The sequence below is a fragment of the Gossypium arboreum genome, chromosome 9 (assembly GCF_025698485.1).
Source record: "Gossypium arboreum isolate Shixiya-1 chromosome 9, ASM2569848v2, whole genome shotgun sequence".
Classification (NCBI taxonomy): Eukaryota; Viridiplantae; Streptophyta; class Magnoliopsida; order Malvales; family Malvaceae; genus Gossypium; species Gossypium arboreum.
Window position 1 is genome coordinate 35,576,684 of NC_069078.1, and position 17,208 is coordinate 35,593,891.

At 37.2% G+C, this 17,208-nt stretch overlaps 1 long non-coding RNA gene across 7 annotated transcripts; it reads right to left on the minus strand.

Moving 5' to 3' along the window:
* Positions 1-7,653: 7,653 nt before the first annotated feature.
* On the minus strand, positions 7,654-16,904 carry LOC108453499 (uncharacterized). 7 transcript variants are annotated; one of them, XR_001866569.2, is made up of 7 exons: positions 16,294-16,904; positions 16,047-16,101; positions 15,096-15,242; positions 13,530-13,640; positions 13,047-13,113; positions 12,882-12,928; positions 7,654-7,848 (listed from the first exon to the last, which is right to left on the minus strand). It is a non-coding gene; the product is annotated as an uncharacterized LOC108453499 (long non-coding RNA). The 7 variants fall into 7 exon arrangements; XR_001866570.2 differs by having other exon boundaries at positions 13,530-13,633; positions 15,173-15,242; positions 16,578-16,903; XR_001866568.2 differs by having other exon boundaries at positions 15,173-15,242; positions 16,578-16,903.
* Positions 16,905-17,208: the final 304 nt, after the last annotated feature.

Sequence of the window (17,208 nt, forward strand, 5' to 3'; positions counted from 1 at the left end):
TAGGGTGCCATCTTAATACTTGATTGAAAGTCTGTTGTTGTAAGCGAATTCAATCAACGGCAAATACCGCTCCCATGAACCACTAAACTCGAGGACGCAACATCTTAACATATCCTCAAGTATCCGAATTATCCGCCGGATTGACCATCGGTTTGGGGTGAAAGGCGGTGCTGAAATGCAACTTGGTACCCAAAGCTTCTTGCAACTTTTTCCAAAATCGCGAGGTAAATCTCGGATCTCTATCCGACACGATGGAAATAGGCACCCGTGTAATCTCACAACTGAGAAACGTACAATTCAAATAATTTGTCCATTGAAAAATCCGTGCGATGGGGACAAAGTGGACCGACTTAGTCAATCGATCTACCACGACCCAAACCACATCCTTCTTACTTGTCGACAATGGCGGTCCGGATACAAAGTCCATTGTGACTCGATCCCATTTCCACTGGGTATCGTGATTGGTCAAGTAATCCTCAAGGCACCGATGTTCCGCTTTCACTTGTTGACATATTAAACATCTCAAACAAAGTCGGAGATGTCTCGCTTCATACCATGCCACCAAAACCAACGTTTCAAATCATTGTACATCTTCGTACTCCCGGTGGATTGCCATTCGGCTACAATGGGCTTCATTCGAATTATCGAAATGAGTTCAATTCTTTGGAACACACAGACGACTTTTGAACCTCAAACAATCGTCATCATCGATTTGAAACTCAATCCTTGTTCGAACACACTCACCCGCTTTTGCGCCCAACTCATCGTCGACTTTCTCGAGCTTCGAATTTGATGTATCAATAGTGGTTTGGCTTTCAATTCAGCTACTAACACACTATCGGATCAAATGATAAGTGCACGCTCATCGCTCAGAAGCGAATAATGATTTACGACTCAAGGCATCCGCAACCACATTCGCCTTTCCTGGTGATAGTCAATGACCACTCGTAATCCTTTAATGTACCGAGCCAACGCCTTTGTCGCAGATTTAAGTCTCTTTGGATCATCAAATATTTGAGACTTTTGTGATCCGAGTATACATGGCACCTTTCACCAAATAAGTAATGTCGCCAAATCTTTAAGGCGAATACGATGACGGCCAATTCGAGATCATGAGTCGGATAATTTTTCTCATGTGGCTTTAATTGCCTCGACGCATAGGCCACAACTCGACCTTCTTGCATTAATACGCAACCTAACCCAAGTAGAGAAGCGTCGCTATAGATGACAAACTCTTTGCTTGGACTCGGGTTGCACTAGAATTGGGGCTTCACCAAATAAGTTTTCATTGATCGAAACTTTTTGGCATTTCTCCGTCCATTCAACTTAACATCCTTTTGGAGTAGCCGTCATCAGCGTGGCTATCGTTGAGAAGCCTTTTACAAATCGTCGGTAATAACCTAAGAAGCCCCAAAAGCTCGAACCTCGAATATTTCTGAGGCTTCCAATTAAGTATGGCTGAAATTTTATTCGGTCGACTCGAATACCCGATCAGATACCACATGACCCAAGAAGCTAACCTCTTAACCGTAACTCACACTTGTCAACTTAGCATATAATTGCTTATCCCGTAAAATTTGCAAAGACTAACCGCAGTGTTCAAGATGTTCGGTCTCATTTCTTAAATAGACCAAGATGTCATCAATGAACACGACTACTTAATCGATCCAATATGGTCTAAAGATCCGATTCATTAAATCCATAAATACCGCAGGGCATTAGTGAGCCCAAACAAGATCACTAGGAACTCATAGTGACCATATCTCGCTCAAGGCGCCTTGGGTACGTCCGAATCTCGGATTCGCAATTGATAATAGCCCGATCTCAAATCTATTTTCGAGAACACCGAGGCTCCCTTTAGTTGATCGAACAAGTCATCGATACGTGGCAACGGATATTTGTTCTTTATTGTCGCTTATTAAGTCGACGATAATCGATGCACGACCACATGGTTCCATCCTTCTTTTCACGAACAACACCGGCGCACCCCAAGGCGAAAAAAACTCAAGCGAGCAAAACCTCTATCCACCAATTCTTGCAATCGAGCTTCCAACTCCTTTAATTCCGTTGGTGCCATACGATACGGAGCTATCGAAATTGAGTGGTACCAGTACCAATTGATGCCAAATTTTATTTCCGAACAGTGGTAAACCCGCAATTCTTCGGGAAAACATCCGGTATTCACAAACCACGGCACAGATTCGGGTTTCTTTTCGATTCCTTGTCATCGAGCACGACGCAAGGTACGCTTCGCACTCTTTTCTTACATATTTTCGGCCAACATTGCGATATTACGGTGGCAACCCTTTAAGTCCGTAGACTTAACCCGAATTATCTCGTTATTCGTGCACCTCAAATCGATAGTCTTGCTTTTGCAATTTACGACCGCATCGCATGGTCAACCCATCCAAACCAAGAATAACGTCAATTCATCGAACGGCAAAAGCATCAAGTCCGCCGAAACAAGAACCTCGGAACACTAGGGGACTTTTCTTGCACACTTTGTTGACAAGCACGTAATGACCCAAGGGTTTGACACCGAATTACAAACTCAAGAGACTCAATAGGCAAAGTCTTCTTGGATGCTAAGGTTTCACATATATAAGATTGAGTAGAACCAGGTCAATCAAAGCAATCACATTAGTATTGAAAAGAGTGAAAGCACCGTAATGACATCCGGAGAGGCAAGATCCTCGCGTGCGGCGTATGGCATAAGTCCTCGCAGGAGCACGAGCCTCGATCGATGGTAGCATCTCTAGATCCTCTCGATCGCCACCGACATTGCCCATATTTCTAGGTGGCCTACCTCGAGCAAAGGTAGCACCCGAGTTTCCACTCGACTCACATTCTGCTCAAGCATCCTCGGGCAATCCTTCCTAAAGTGGTCGGCCGATCCACACTTATAGCAGGAGCGATCACGAAACCAACAGCTCCCGAATGCCATTTGCCACAATGTTGACACTCCGCCTCTCTCGGCGATCATTTCCACCATCGGCGATCGAAGTGACTCGTGTGGTCACAGGGGTCGATCGCGTCCTCGTCTAGAAAAGCCCAAAGCGCCTCTAGACTGGTTCACATCATCTCGAAATCTCTTCGTGCTGTTGAAGAGACTTTCCGAGGACCTCTTTCGAATTCTTCGCCCCACATCAGCTTTTTGTTTCTCCTTTCTAAGCTCTTCGACTTTACAAGCTCGCTCAACAAGTACTACGATCTCTCGTATTTCGAGAATGCCAACGAACATCCTTATATCATCATTCAGCCCATCCTCGAGCGTTTACATAATAGCTTCGGACGAAATGCATTCTCGCGTATCGGCTAAGCCTCACAAATTTTCGCTCATAGTCGGTAACCGACATAGAACCTTGCTTAAGATCAAGAAATTCCTTCGCTTTTGGTCGATGAATCTCGATCGATATACTTTTTTTTTTCGAACTTGGTTTGAAAGAATTCCCAAGTCACTTGCTCTCTAAGTACCACGAAGTCGAGTACTCCACCAATAGTAGGTGGAATCACGTAGCAAGGAGATGGTACACTTTAAGCACTCATCGGTGTACAAGATAGCTCATCGAGCACTAGGATAGTGTTGTCCAACCAAAATTCAGCTCGCTCGCATCATCATCATCCGTAGCTTTAAATTCAAGGGCCCCATGTTTTCGAATCCTATCGATCGAGGGCTTACTTGACCTTATTTGGTCAGCCACGGAGGTATTGTAGGTGCAGGGTTGCATTTGTCGGGAATGGAGGTTGTGGGACAGTAGTGTTAGTTCGAATGTATTGATTAAACCATTCGCTCATCACACTATAAAAGGCTTGCCTAGCCTCATCATTCGGATTGCTGGCCATAGGTTGAGAGTCCGCCGGCTGTTCCTTGTCGGAGCAGCGCCACACTCTCCACATCATCAGCTATTGCTCGGTTGGGATCGGGATCCATTGCTATAAACAAACTCAAAGTCAAATTGTCGAAATCACCACACTATCGATTCATCATTTAATGGCATGTATAGCTAGACCCCAAACACCTCACGGTAGTCCTAGAATCGACTAAACCGTGGCTCTGGTACCAATAAATTGTAACACCCGAACCCGAGACCATCGCCGTGTCGGACACGAGGGTTAGCAAGCCAAGTTCACTTGTTTTGCCCATTCATTGGACATTTCCAGTCAGGCTGGAAAAACTGCGTCACTGTCGCCTTAAAAATCATATCTCGAGTTTCAAAACTCGGAAACTGGTTTCGTAAATTTTTCCTGAATTTAGACTCATATATCCATCCATGGATTTATTTCTAGAATTTTTGGTCGGGCCAATTGGTACAGTTTATTAGTTAAAGTCACCCATGTTACAGGGATCGACTGCTCTGACCTTCGCGCGGTATAACTTGAATATCTCTCTGTACAAGGCTTTAATGCTGGTGCCGTTTGTTTCTAATGAAACTAGACTCAAAATGGAATCTGTACATATAAGGTATGTCTCCTAATTATTTCTGGATAATTTATAGTAAATTTTTAAAGTTGCGACAGGGAACCCAGAAACCGTTCTGGCCCTGTCTCACAATAGCTTTAATATCTCTTAACATGTAACTCCTATGACCATTTCGTTTCTTCCATATGAAAATAGACTCATCAATGTTCATTTACATAGCTGATTCACTATTTAATACCATTCCTACAAATTTTGGTGATTTTTCACATTCACGTTACTGCAGCTGGAAGCATCTGTTTTAAGGTAGGTCTTACCTATTTTGTAGTCTCCATGAACCAACTAGTCTTGCCTTACATAGGTCCACATATGATCATTTTAACCATGCCAATGGCTGATCATGTGACCAACATTCCCATTTCCAATTCATAGTCACATCATGACACCATATATATATATACAAACCGCAAATAGTTTAAGTTGATACTTCACTATTACGAGCCATTTTCGCATGGCCGTATACATATACATCATAACATATTTAAACCAACAAGGGTAGTCCTATACATGCCATTTCAAGTTCAACCAAGAATTTATACCAAAATGGGGGCTTGATAGTGTGGATGACTTCGACTTCAACGATCCCGAATCCGATTGCTATCGAGCGAAATCTAGAAAACGAGAGCCAAAGCAATGAGTAAGCATTTTTATGCTTAGTAAGTCTCAAGGAATATAATCAACTCTAATTACAGCAATACATTCACATAGTTAAATGCATCATTTCATTAATGCACATTCACATAATCATACTTACTTCACCATCCCAACTCTTATGTTCATACACAAATAACGGCTTCATTAAGGCCGATAACTCGTTCCATCATAGGAGCGGATATTCACACGCCTTACTCCTAGCGCAGCAGCACACACCGCACTTACCTTGTCATTGGGAAATTTCACAAGTGCATTAGCTGAAATTTTCCAGCAAGCTTATAATTTTCAAATCACATACCTTCGGAGTTTAACCGGATGTCGCTACTCGATCAATCGCCGGACATAGCCCTGTTATGGTAACCCGCACCAAGGCCTCACGGACTTAACCCGGATATCACGATTTGCACAAATGCCTTCGGTCTTAGCCCGGATAGAATGACTCGCACGAATGCCTTCGGTCTTAGCCCGGATGTAGCCACTAGCACAATTGCCTTCGGTCTTAACCCGGTTATAATTTCCAAGATAATTGTCTTGGGCTTAGCCCGATATCAATCAATTTCTCATGCATACATACATCAATAATCATTGGACATACATATTTATTTTCGTTACTAAGGCTCAAATACAATTAGAATCACTAACATAATCGCCTTCGGGACTTAGCCCGGTATCATTCAATACTCATACACACATAAATCAATAATCAATACATCCATATTTCATTCCACATAATTCAAGTAAGGTCACTTCTTGAGGACTTACCTCGGATGTTGTCGAACGGCTTTTACGGCTATTCGATCACTTTTTCCTTCCCCTTGTCCAATTGTGGCCCTCTTAGCTCTTGAGCTAATTCAAACAAATTCAATTTATCAAAACCCCATTGTGCTAGCTTATGGCCGAATATGACAAGGAATTTAAATGGTCATATGGCCACCCTTTAGCTTGAATACACAATGGTCATGCACATTTTATACTACATCAAGCAATTCAATATAATTTATTCGAGCATCAAGGAAAAGCTAAGGCCTTCAATAGGCTACCCAAGGCCGAATATACTTGTCCATGTTGAGGCCAATTATGCACTTAATACCACACAAAAACAGCATGCATTTTACTAGTTAATGCTTTGCATATTGTAGCTCAAAACTTACAATATAGCATCAAGCACTCATATGTGTGCTAGGCCGAATGTGCTTACAATTTCACAATTATTCTTCAACATCTTCTTCTTTAAACAAACTTATTCATCACTTCCTTCATAATCAAAACATCATGTGCAAACATATATATACATATATGAGCATGGTCAATTTCAAGGTGTCCATAGCCATCCAAAACACAAATTTTAACTAACATGCAAGAAGCATGAACCATGCTCATGAATGCATCATGGCCGAATATGACAATCATGCTCCTTTTCAACTTCAATCATGATAAAACAAAAAGAAAGCTCAAAATCTTACTCAAGAGTAGACAATCCATCATTGCATGCATCATCATCAAGCTTCACACTTAGCATGCAATTGCTTTATCACCATAACAACTTTGGCCAAATACCATTTCCATGGCTTAACAAAGATTTGAGCCATGGCTAACATGCACATCAAGTTAGCAACCAAAATATGCATGAAACTCCTAACACAACCTCATACATACCTTAATCTTGATGCAAACTTAGCCAAATCTCCTTCTAGATCTCTTCCAAACCAAGCATGAAGCAAAAATCCTCCTTCTTCCTTAGTTTTGGCTCAAAGAAAGGATGAACAAAATTTTTTTCTTTCCTTCTCTACAACTCACGGCAATAGGGGGGATTACCACACTCACACACATTTTTTTTTCATTTTTTTATCACCTATACACCTTTGTTTATTATTTCACCCTAATGCACCAACAAAACATGTTTCATGACATGTTTAGCCGATCCTCCCTTGTCATGGCCGGCCACCACCTATAAAAGGGAGAATTTGACATGCAAGTCCATTATTTTGCATGCATGCTTTAATTAGTCATCACACATTTCCCTATCATACTTTCAAAGTTCATTACTAAGTCCTTTCTTGTGGAATTCACCCTTATAACACTAAATCAATCATCATAAAATGTCATACATGAGCACACACATATTATAGGCATCAAAATAAATTTTTAATTATTTTTATGCCTCGATTTTGTGGTCCCGAGACCACCTTCCGACTAGGGTCAATTTTGGGCTGTCACAATCAAGACATGTATTAAACCACGCCTAACATGTAACACCCCAAACCCGGCCTAGAAGTTAGGCCCGAATCTGGCGTGTCACATTGAAGTGTTTTTCGAAAACCTTGTTTCCATTGAAATCCCTTCTTATTTATTTAAAACTTAAGTCTCAATTTGTGTTTGTTAATTTCGAAATATGGCTTATTGAAAAGTTGTATACTTTTAAAACCTTAATTGTTGTTATAATCTAAAACCAAGTAAGTTGCGGAAGCTCTATAAAAGTTCGTAGTTTGTGAAAACGTGTTGATAAAAAAAAACAATTAATGTTTTTAGAAAACCGAGTTCTACTTAAAGCTAATAAATGTAACAACTAAAAATCCCCAAACTAAAACAAAATCCAAAGAGGCCTTATTACAAAATTTAAAACCCAAATCAGAATTTAAAACATAATTAGAGTCCAAGTAATCGTATGGCCATCTCCGAGTCCCTCGCAACATCGATCCACTAATGCTGGGGATTACCTGAAAAAAATAAAAGACGGGGTGAGTTTGAAAAACTCAGTGTGTAAAGTATCCCAACCAGAGCCCAAATTAGTTCAAGCTTTACTGGGCCTAAGCCCTATTCAAAAATCAGAGTTAATTGGGTCGTAGCCCTATTACAAGTCGAGATATATTGGGCCTTGCCCATATTAACACAGTTGGGCACATTTCGATACAATTGGCCGATAACAAAACAGTCTCATATGATTAATGCATGATAACCCCATCCAACCCTGCACTTGCCTCCGTCCATCCCTACACTTCCTGTGGGGAATAAATCACCCACGCCATCTCTACACTTACGATTGTTAGCACCGATTCATGACTAACTATAATCCGCAGCAAAGCTGCTTATATCAGAATATGTGGCACAGCCATCGAAACGGGTTCTTCCTCCATAACAAAACCCAACCCCATACAGTATGACATGTATGCAGAATATATATATAATTAACAAGGCATGCTTCAGAAAGACAGTCAGATTATAACGTAAGAACAGTTATTTACCTTTGATGGGCGTAATTGTAAACTTGCCCCTTTAGGGGTATTATGGTAATTCTACCTTACAGAGGTATTTCAGTAATTTTACTGATCTTTTTAAGTTTTCATGCTCATTACAGTTATTAACGCATCTCCAGAATACTTACCGAACGTTTTTACCGAAATAGACCTGTTAGCCCATTACCCAATTTCGGCCCATCGAAGCCCAAATTCACCGAGGTGCACGAAATTGCGCACTTTGCAATCTTACTGTTGAAGATACCAAAATTATCAATAAAAACAATCTCACGAAGCGCCAGACGTCAAGAAGTTCTTGAAATGCCTTTTCAAGATTTCACTTTTTTTTTTACCGATCTAGTCTACTAGTGGGTGTCATTTACACACCTGCTTTACGACGAAACATTGACGAGTTCCACACACGAGCAGCCTACAATCAGTTACTATAACATTAGATTAAAACTCGATAACAACTTAACACATCAAACCCTTACCATATTCGGCCATAGTCCATATTTTTAACCCTTACCTTTATCGATCTCCAACTACCAGATCTAGATGCTCCTTGATTGCTTGTCCTTAAATCCATACTAATTACATATGAAACCAAAACAAGAGGCTATTAAAGCCTTCAGTCTCCCTAAGTGATTAAGGACTTGTCGGCTTTTCATAATAAACCCGAAATAACGAATGGACAAAAATATCTGATCACTTACCGAGGATCTACATGCCAGAAATGTTCTGAAGTACGTTCCGATTCCAGATTTGTTGTAGATCAAATCCCCAAAATACAAGGAGAGAACAGATCTAATGATTTGGCTTCTAGAACCTATTCTGAGGTATGCTTAATTCGGTTTAAGAAGAAAATAGAAGAATAACAAAGAAAAAGAATAGAGGATTCGGCTAAGGAGTAAAGCTGGCTATCACGTAGTGTGGTTCGACTTTTCAAAGGGTAATCAGTTAGCAATGGTTTGAGAGAGATCGGTGGAAGAAAAAGAAAAGGGAAAGAATTTTAAGAATAGCAATAGAAGATTTAGGCTTCAATGAAGAAAAGAAAGATGGATCAAAAGGAATGAAAGTTGATAAAATAAAATAAAAAAAAATATGATAAGAGAATTTGAGCTGAAAAAAAAAATAAACAAACAATTCATCCTAGCTAAATTTTGAGAGCTATTTCGACATCTAATTGCCCAAAGCCGAATGAGTTATATTTCGGCACCACCGTCCTTCCCATATTCAAATTCCTTGTTTTGCTCATTAATTTTAGCCCTTAGCACAGTTTGAATTTCATTCAAACTCCTTCCCACCGTTTAGCAGCCGCCTTATCCACCCCTTGCACCGCTTCAGCACGCTGCTAAGAGAGTCCTGATCAGACTCCAACTTCTTCCCCACGCGAGCAGAAAAATTGATCCTTCGTGCGTACAGCAACTCGAACTCCAGACCTCCTCCTGTCCTTGCGCTCTACATCCTGCTGCTGACCACTGCACCAATCTTTCCTTTATACCATAATAGGGTCACAACTAATCTTAATCTATTCCTGCTGAAGCCTCAGTTACTTGCGAAATAAAAAGGAAATTTGGCCTGCTATACATCTCGAACCTGCAACATTCTAAACACACACATACGCTACTTGCCACTGCACCGAAGTTCCTTTCATGACATAATCTTCTCTTAATTAATTTTAAGGCTTAACTGCTGCAGTCACGGCTACTTAAAAATAAATCAAAATTTTGCCTTCCCCTGGAATCGAGCCCACATCCTCTCAGCATGCCTAGCACGCTGCTGCCACTACGCCACAGGCGCTCCTTGTGGCATACTCCGTTCGCGAATTCCTTTAAAGCCTATTTTAGTGCAACCCGTTTACTTAAAAAAATAAACGTCTCACGCGCCCCGTGCCTCGAACTAGGGTCCCTTTCAGCCTTCTAACGTCCCTTACCATTGGGCTGAGTTCCTTATTTGACATGAGTTAGCCCCAACAACTCTTAAGGCCTGCCTGCGATAGCCCTTGACTTAAAAACATGTTTGCACACGCTAGAAATCGAACCCCAGCCTTCCTTCCTGCTGCCTAGCGTGCCTAACCACTAGGCCAGGCGTTCCTTTATGCCCAGCTTCTGCCCAACTTATTTTTAAGGCCTTATGCCCAGATTTCCTTAAGAGGCAAAATTTAAGAATGTTGCTTAAGCTATGGGTCGAGCCCCGAACTTTTTCCCACACCATAAACCCTTCGTAATTTATTTTCTTACTAACTAAACATACTAAATATTAATAATAAAAATTAAAACATCCAAATTATTCGGGCCGTCTTCTACCCGAACCCAGACTCAAGGCCCAATACTTTTAGGCCCAAAAATCGGGGCGTTACATAACATGTTTATTTCATCATGCTTTGAACAACAATAAACAACCATTATCCTATTAAGATACAGGGGCCTTTAATGAAAAACAAGAAAAACCTTTATGCATGACCAAGTCCCAAGATAATGAAGATGATGCTATTGGATCTTTCCACCAATTCCCCATTTCAAAAGCAGCTAACAAAGAAAATAACCAAAACCATGATAGAAAATGTTGTCTAGAAATAAGAAAGAAAAAACAACAATCTAAAAATAGTAAGGCAAGGAAAATGACTTAAAGCCTATAGACTCTAAAGCTAAGGTGACCAAAAACCTGAAGGAAGTAAATAAATCTGAAAATGATTTGATGTTCTAAGGGGGGAAATGACTCATAGCACAAAAACTCTTTGTGCTCAACAAAACATACAACCTGGACATTCCTTACATGTATATATATTGCAAAAAAAAAAAAAGGCTTGATGCATGCTTTTTGCACAACAGACAGTTTCGTGTTTTAAGAAAAAGAGATTATTTCAATAACTTCAAATTAAAATTTATCGAAAGTAATCATTATTGATGCTTTGAAACATGCATCCGATAAATGACTGTCAAAAATCAGGAGAAAGAGATTTAGGCTTAGTTTGGATGGGCGGTGTGTTTACCTCCGGTGAGGTTAAAAATAGTGATGGCGGTGAGATTAGTTACTGTAGCGGTGAGATTAGATACTGTAGCGGTGAGATTAGAAACAATGGTGGAGTGTGTGTTTGGATTCAAACGTAGCTGTAGCTGTGAGAATAAAAAATGACTATTAAGGACATCAGATTAGAATTGATATATAATAGAAGTTTTTTAAATTATTTTACTTTTTTAAATTATTAAAATATGTGAATTTGTAAATTCATTTAATAAAATATTAAAATGTATCTTCCAATATTTTATTATAAATATTTTAATGAATTATATAATTAATTTAAATTATTTATTAGATAAAATGATAATTATTTTAAATCAAAATAATTAAAAATATGTGAATTTATAAATTCATTTAATAAATATTAAAATGTATCTTTCGATATTTTACTATATAAAGTAAAAAATTAACATTTTAAATCAAAATAATTAAAATTTAAAATAAATAATCTAAAAGTAGTTAATTCAATGAATGGTAAATTAAAATTTCTTTTGATAATAATGTATATTAGTTTGTTATAAAATAATAGGAAAATGTTTATTATTTTAAATTAATAAAATTATCTCACAATGAAAATACAAAATTATTGAAGTAGAAGGTAAAATAAAGAAAGAGACAAAAAAAAAGAAGAAGAGTAAAATGGAGAAAAAATAAGAGTAAGGGTGTAAAAGGAAAAATGACCACCAATGGGATGTTGGAACATTTGACTGGAGCATAAAGCTCCAGTGGAGAAATTGGTGTCCAGTGTGTTGAGTGATGCTCCAATCGTTTTGTTCTTTACAATCCAAACGGATTGGTACGGTGCGATTTAGTCAAAAAGTACTCCAAACGCACTGAAATGAGATCAAACGGGCATCCAAAGGTAGCCTTAATAGGTTTAAGCTAGATTAAAGCAAGACATAAACAAGCTTCTTATGAGGCTTGATAAGAAAAAAAAAAGTGTCAACAGTCATATCAAAGGTTTAGTAATGAATATCGGTTTTATAAATAGTTTAATGGCAGAGCTTTGAGGTATCAAGAAAGAGGCTTGGTTTTTTCTTTACAGTTAGGATTGAATGTATCATCTTTTAATCAAATCAAAGCATTTTAATTCCATAAAATTGCCACACCACTTTTCCTTTAAACTAAAGACATAAATAAAATCCCCAAAAGCTAATTGATTCTAGAATCAAAGTTCAGGCAATTATAATCAAACTAAACTATTGTAGCTAACTACAAATGCTGGAAACGATATAGAAATATTCCAGCATCAAACATGTAGGAGTTATAACCACCTCAAAAACTTGAAAGACCCGAATAAGAACCATAATTAATAGATGACATATGACGATATTTGCATAAGTGGGAATATAATCATATATATATATATATAGCTTTTTCAAGTTGACATATGAAGATATTTGCATAAGCAGGAAAATTTTGTACCAAGCTGTCAGTATATCTGAATGAGTAGAGGGAATAAACTGTACAAAGATAGAACCTTGAGTACATACCCTGTCCAGTTTTGTGGAGGCGCTAATATCGGCATATAAGGAATGACCTGCTTGCACAAGCGATATTAGTTTATCCATATGCTTTCAAGTAGAGAAATTTATTCAAGGGGGTTACTGTTTATGAATGGAATGCTTGTTAAGTGCCATCTATTAAAGACTACTTACAGTTTTCTCAAGTCCTTTGCGAACTAGTGGATCACATTCAAAAACACCATATCTTCTACTACCTTTGCTAGTAAAAGATAAATACAAAAAATAAAATTATACTTATATTTTATATAACACAGTAATCTATTCGATTTATTTCAAAATTTGAAGACATTGATTCAAATCACATTTTGTTACCCACTTCTTTCAATCTCTTTTTTTAAAGGATTTAAATATAAAAATCATAGTTATAATGGAGTGATAAAAATATAATTTTTTAAAATACAGTAAAAGCATGGAATCGAAGAATAAATTTGGTGGAAGGGTTTGATAATCTAGAAGCTCAAGATAAATATTATTTCACTTAAACAATGCATGAGCACAAGGTCATTAATTTTTCAAGTTCCAGAAAAAACTGTCAAAATTCAACAATACTACAGCAAGAAAAAACAGAAAAAAAAAGACTACAGCAAGAATGCTTAAATTCAAGAGAACACTAACCTTAATAAGCTTCCCTAAACAGTAGGTTCAACACCAAGCTTCAATCCAAACGTTAAATCTAGCTTCACCCTTGTTCTTTCTCTAGCTTCAAGCATATACCTAACCTTCAAGCTTGAATATGAATGAATTTAATCAAATTTGAACTCAAGTAGCTCGATTATGTCTCGAGCCAAAGCTCGAGTTTAAAATTGTTCAATCAAACTCAAGCTTGAATATGAACAAACTTAATCGAGCTTAAGTGCAAAAATTTATAAGCAAGCTTAATAATCAAGCTAGAACTCAAGTAGTTTGATTACGTCTCGAGCTTAAAATTTGATGTTCGATCGAGTACAAGTCGAGGATCGTATCCATAATCAAGGGAAGTTCAAGAAGAAAGATAATGAAATACGAGTTATATTTATTTTGAATTAAAAAAATTGCAAATATTGAAATTACATACCTATTGTCACATTTTAAACATCTTTGTGACTTTACCAATAAGAAAAACTATCAAATTATAGTTTCATCTACCAAATATTTAAATGTTTCATCTACCAACACAAGTTCATGACTAACAACCAATTCACTGAAACTCTTGAAATTCATGTCTTCCTTGAACATATGGTTACATGCTTCTGGCTCATGGGTTATTTGTCTGTTCAAAAACACATCAAAGTTTTGAGATAAATCAACAGAAAAAATCTGGAATTCCTCTTTTAAACACTGCAGATCTTTTGCATCAGTTAGCTTTTTTTATATGTTCTTTTTCTTCTTTTCAACAGAATCAACTGAATATAAAACTTAAAACTTTGCTTTGCTTTTCTTTCTTTGATCAAAATAAATATAAAACTTGCATCCAATTTTCAACCAGGTAATACACGAGCCAGATATGACTAAAGCTGCATGTAAGAAACAAGTGTAAAAAAAGAAGCCTATAGGACATGTGGAGAAACTGCATATCCATCAGCATACTGAGCAAATTAAGACCAATCTGGAGGAGTTTTTAAATGTTAAATTAAATATACAAAACCTCTCTAAAGCATTGAGGTAATCATTAAACTTGATCTGTATACTTACTTTACGCAAATTAAAAAGAAATGAATTTTAATATTCAATATAACTCGGCCTAAGATTAGTATCTATTATTCTGCATCCATGAGGAAAAACGCTAAGCCTAAGGAAATTGTAAAAAGACTGGAAAGTCCGATTCTAAATACTATATAAGATTGTTTATAACAGCAGCAGCAAAACATTTTATAACAATTTTAAGCAGATATCAAACTGTTCATGGATTAACACAGTTTCTCAACATTGTTTTAGGCAAAAATGGCCAACAAATTCATAGTAGTCTTTACATCACTGGAAGATCATATGAAGTTAGAAATTGAAAATATTTAACCAAAAAAATATTCATGTCACACATAAAGACTGTGGTTCTACGAGTGTAAGAATATCATCATAGATTTAGATGTGAGTATCAAAAACTGAGTATGAGCATGACATTGGTATGTATGTGTGTGTGTATATATCTAATGCAAGAGACTAAACATCAACAATTCGAAAAAAAAAACTTTCAACTTTATCTACCTAAACAAACTAGAATTTAACAGTCATTGCCAAGAATTTTCCCTCCCTGAGTTCAGAGACCGGTAATAAAAAGGTACCCGACTACTACTGTTTGACTTCGGCTTTCTTCTTCTGCCAAAGCCTGTGAAGAGCGCTATCGGCATCACCCTGTAAAACCAAACCAAGTAGATAAAACTAGATGTCTTTATAAAGAACAAACTACAAGGTATGAACACAGAATCTAAATTCTTAAAGCAACCCTATGAAATAGCTTCCTGACTGGAACTACCTGGACCTTGCGCTAATCTGCAGGCAACTGGATATTTAAAACTAATGTTTCTCTTAACAAATTTGCAAATTAAAATAGATAAAACACATCGACTTAAAGTCTCAACACAACAATGTAACTGCAAGTGTATCATTAACTAAGTTGCAGCCTAATGGCTTCTAGTCTTTTACGTGAACTTAAACATGACACAGATACAACTATGTGGGGCTGATCCGAAAATAAAATATCACAGCAATAGCAAGTAATAGCAACAAGCAGAAACCTAAGAACATCCAAATACTTGTACAAATCAGCAGGCAACCAGACCATAAGCTATGATACATTGTCTATTTCAACACTGTAAACATGAACGTTGCGACGCAAATTTAAAGCTAATGTTTCTCTAAGTGAACTTGCAGATTAAATGGATACAAAAAAACAGCCTTAAGTTAAGCCATATCTCAAATATTTAGTCAACATAAAAATGTACCCAGACATAAGCAACGATAATAAAATTTGCATAATAAAATATTTGAATTTAATAAGTTATACATTTTAATAGATTATTTTCATAAAAAGTAAACAAATTCAAAGAAAGATTTGTATCTGTCGCAGACAATAACTATAATATTCAAATCAGAATATTATTATACAAATTTAGAAAATAAATAAGAAAAAGGATTAAAAATCCGAACTTGCATTACCTTATATCTAAAAGGAAATCTTGAACCCGTTTCTGATCCATTGATTTAAGGGCATCTTAAAGGAAACAAGAACATTGATCAAGTTAAAAAAAAAGATAATGAAGAAATTAAGGATCAAATTTTAGCTCCAATAATTGTTCAAAATTTAAGATAGCTACATTCAAATAGAAACTAAATAACAACTAAAGCATCCAATGGAACATAATTTGGTACGTTAACTATAATGCAAAGTTGTTTGAGCACTAACTCTAATTCACAATCTTCGTTACCCGGACTCGTCAGGTTCGGAAAAAACTAGCGGACACGGCGGCAGGTGAGAAATGAGATGAAAAGAGAAGAAAAAGAAACTGATTTGCAGAGACGCGAGAGGGAGAGAAGGGGGATGATGGTAGGAGGAAGATGATGATGGACGAACAAGAAAAGACTCTTCAACTAAATGAACAAAAGTAATTAGGGTGTAATAACAATAATTGGGAGCCCTTTTCCAGACCTAGAAGCAACAATAGAAACCAAACTATCGAGCCCTTTTACCGATTGGCTATGGCAGTAGAGACCGACGGTGACGGCGACGCAGCAGAGGGGTTAGTCAGTCGAGCGCGATGCACTAGGTGGTCCGGTCGGCGTCTTCGGTGGCAAATGGGTTGGGAACTTGGGGATGAAAATTTAGGGATTAAAGGAGAAGAGAGGGAATTGGGGAAATTTTGTTAAGGGGAAGAAGAACAGCTATCGGGAGCACTTGGAATAAATTGGATGAACCTAAAACGATGGAGTTTTGGTAAAAAAAAAAAAAGACAGTTGTGGCATTTATCACAAAACGCCGCTAATTCCACTCCTTGAAACGGGAATGTTTAAATTCAATTAAATTTTTATGGGGCGTTTTTTAAAAAAGTGCCATTAAAAGGTGGTCTATTGAAGCATTTATATGCTAGCGCCGCTAACTCATTAAAGCATAAAAATAAGACCTTATTTAATTTGTTATAATTTGGTCCTATCCAAAATAGATAATTACTTATTCATATCAATTTGTTACTTCTTTTATTTATTTTTCAATAAATAATTTGTTATAATTTTAAAATATTAAAATTAAAATTATCTCTTTTATAATTATATAAGAGATTATTTAATATATAAATTAAAAAATACTAAGTAATCTAAACCTTAA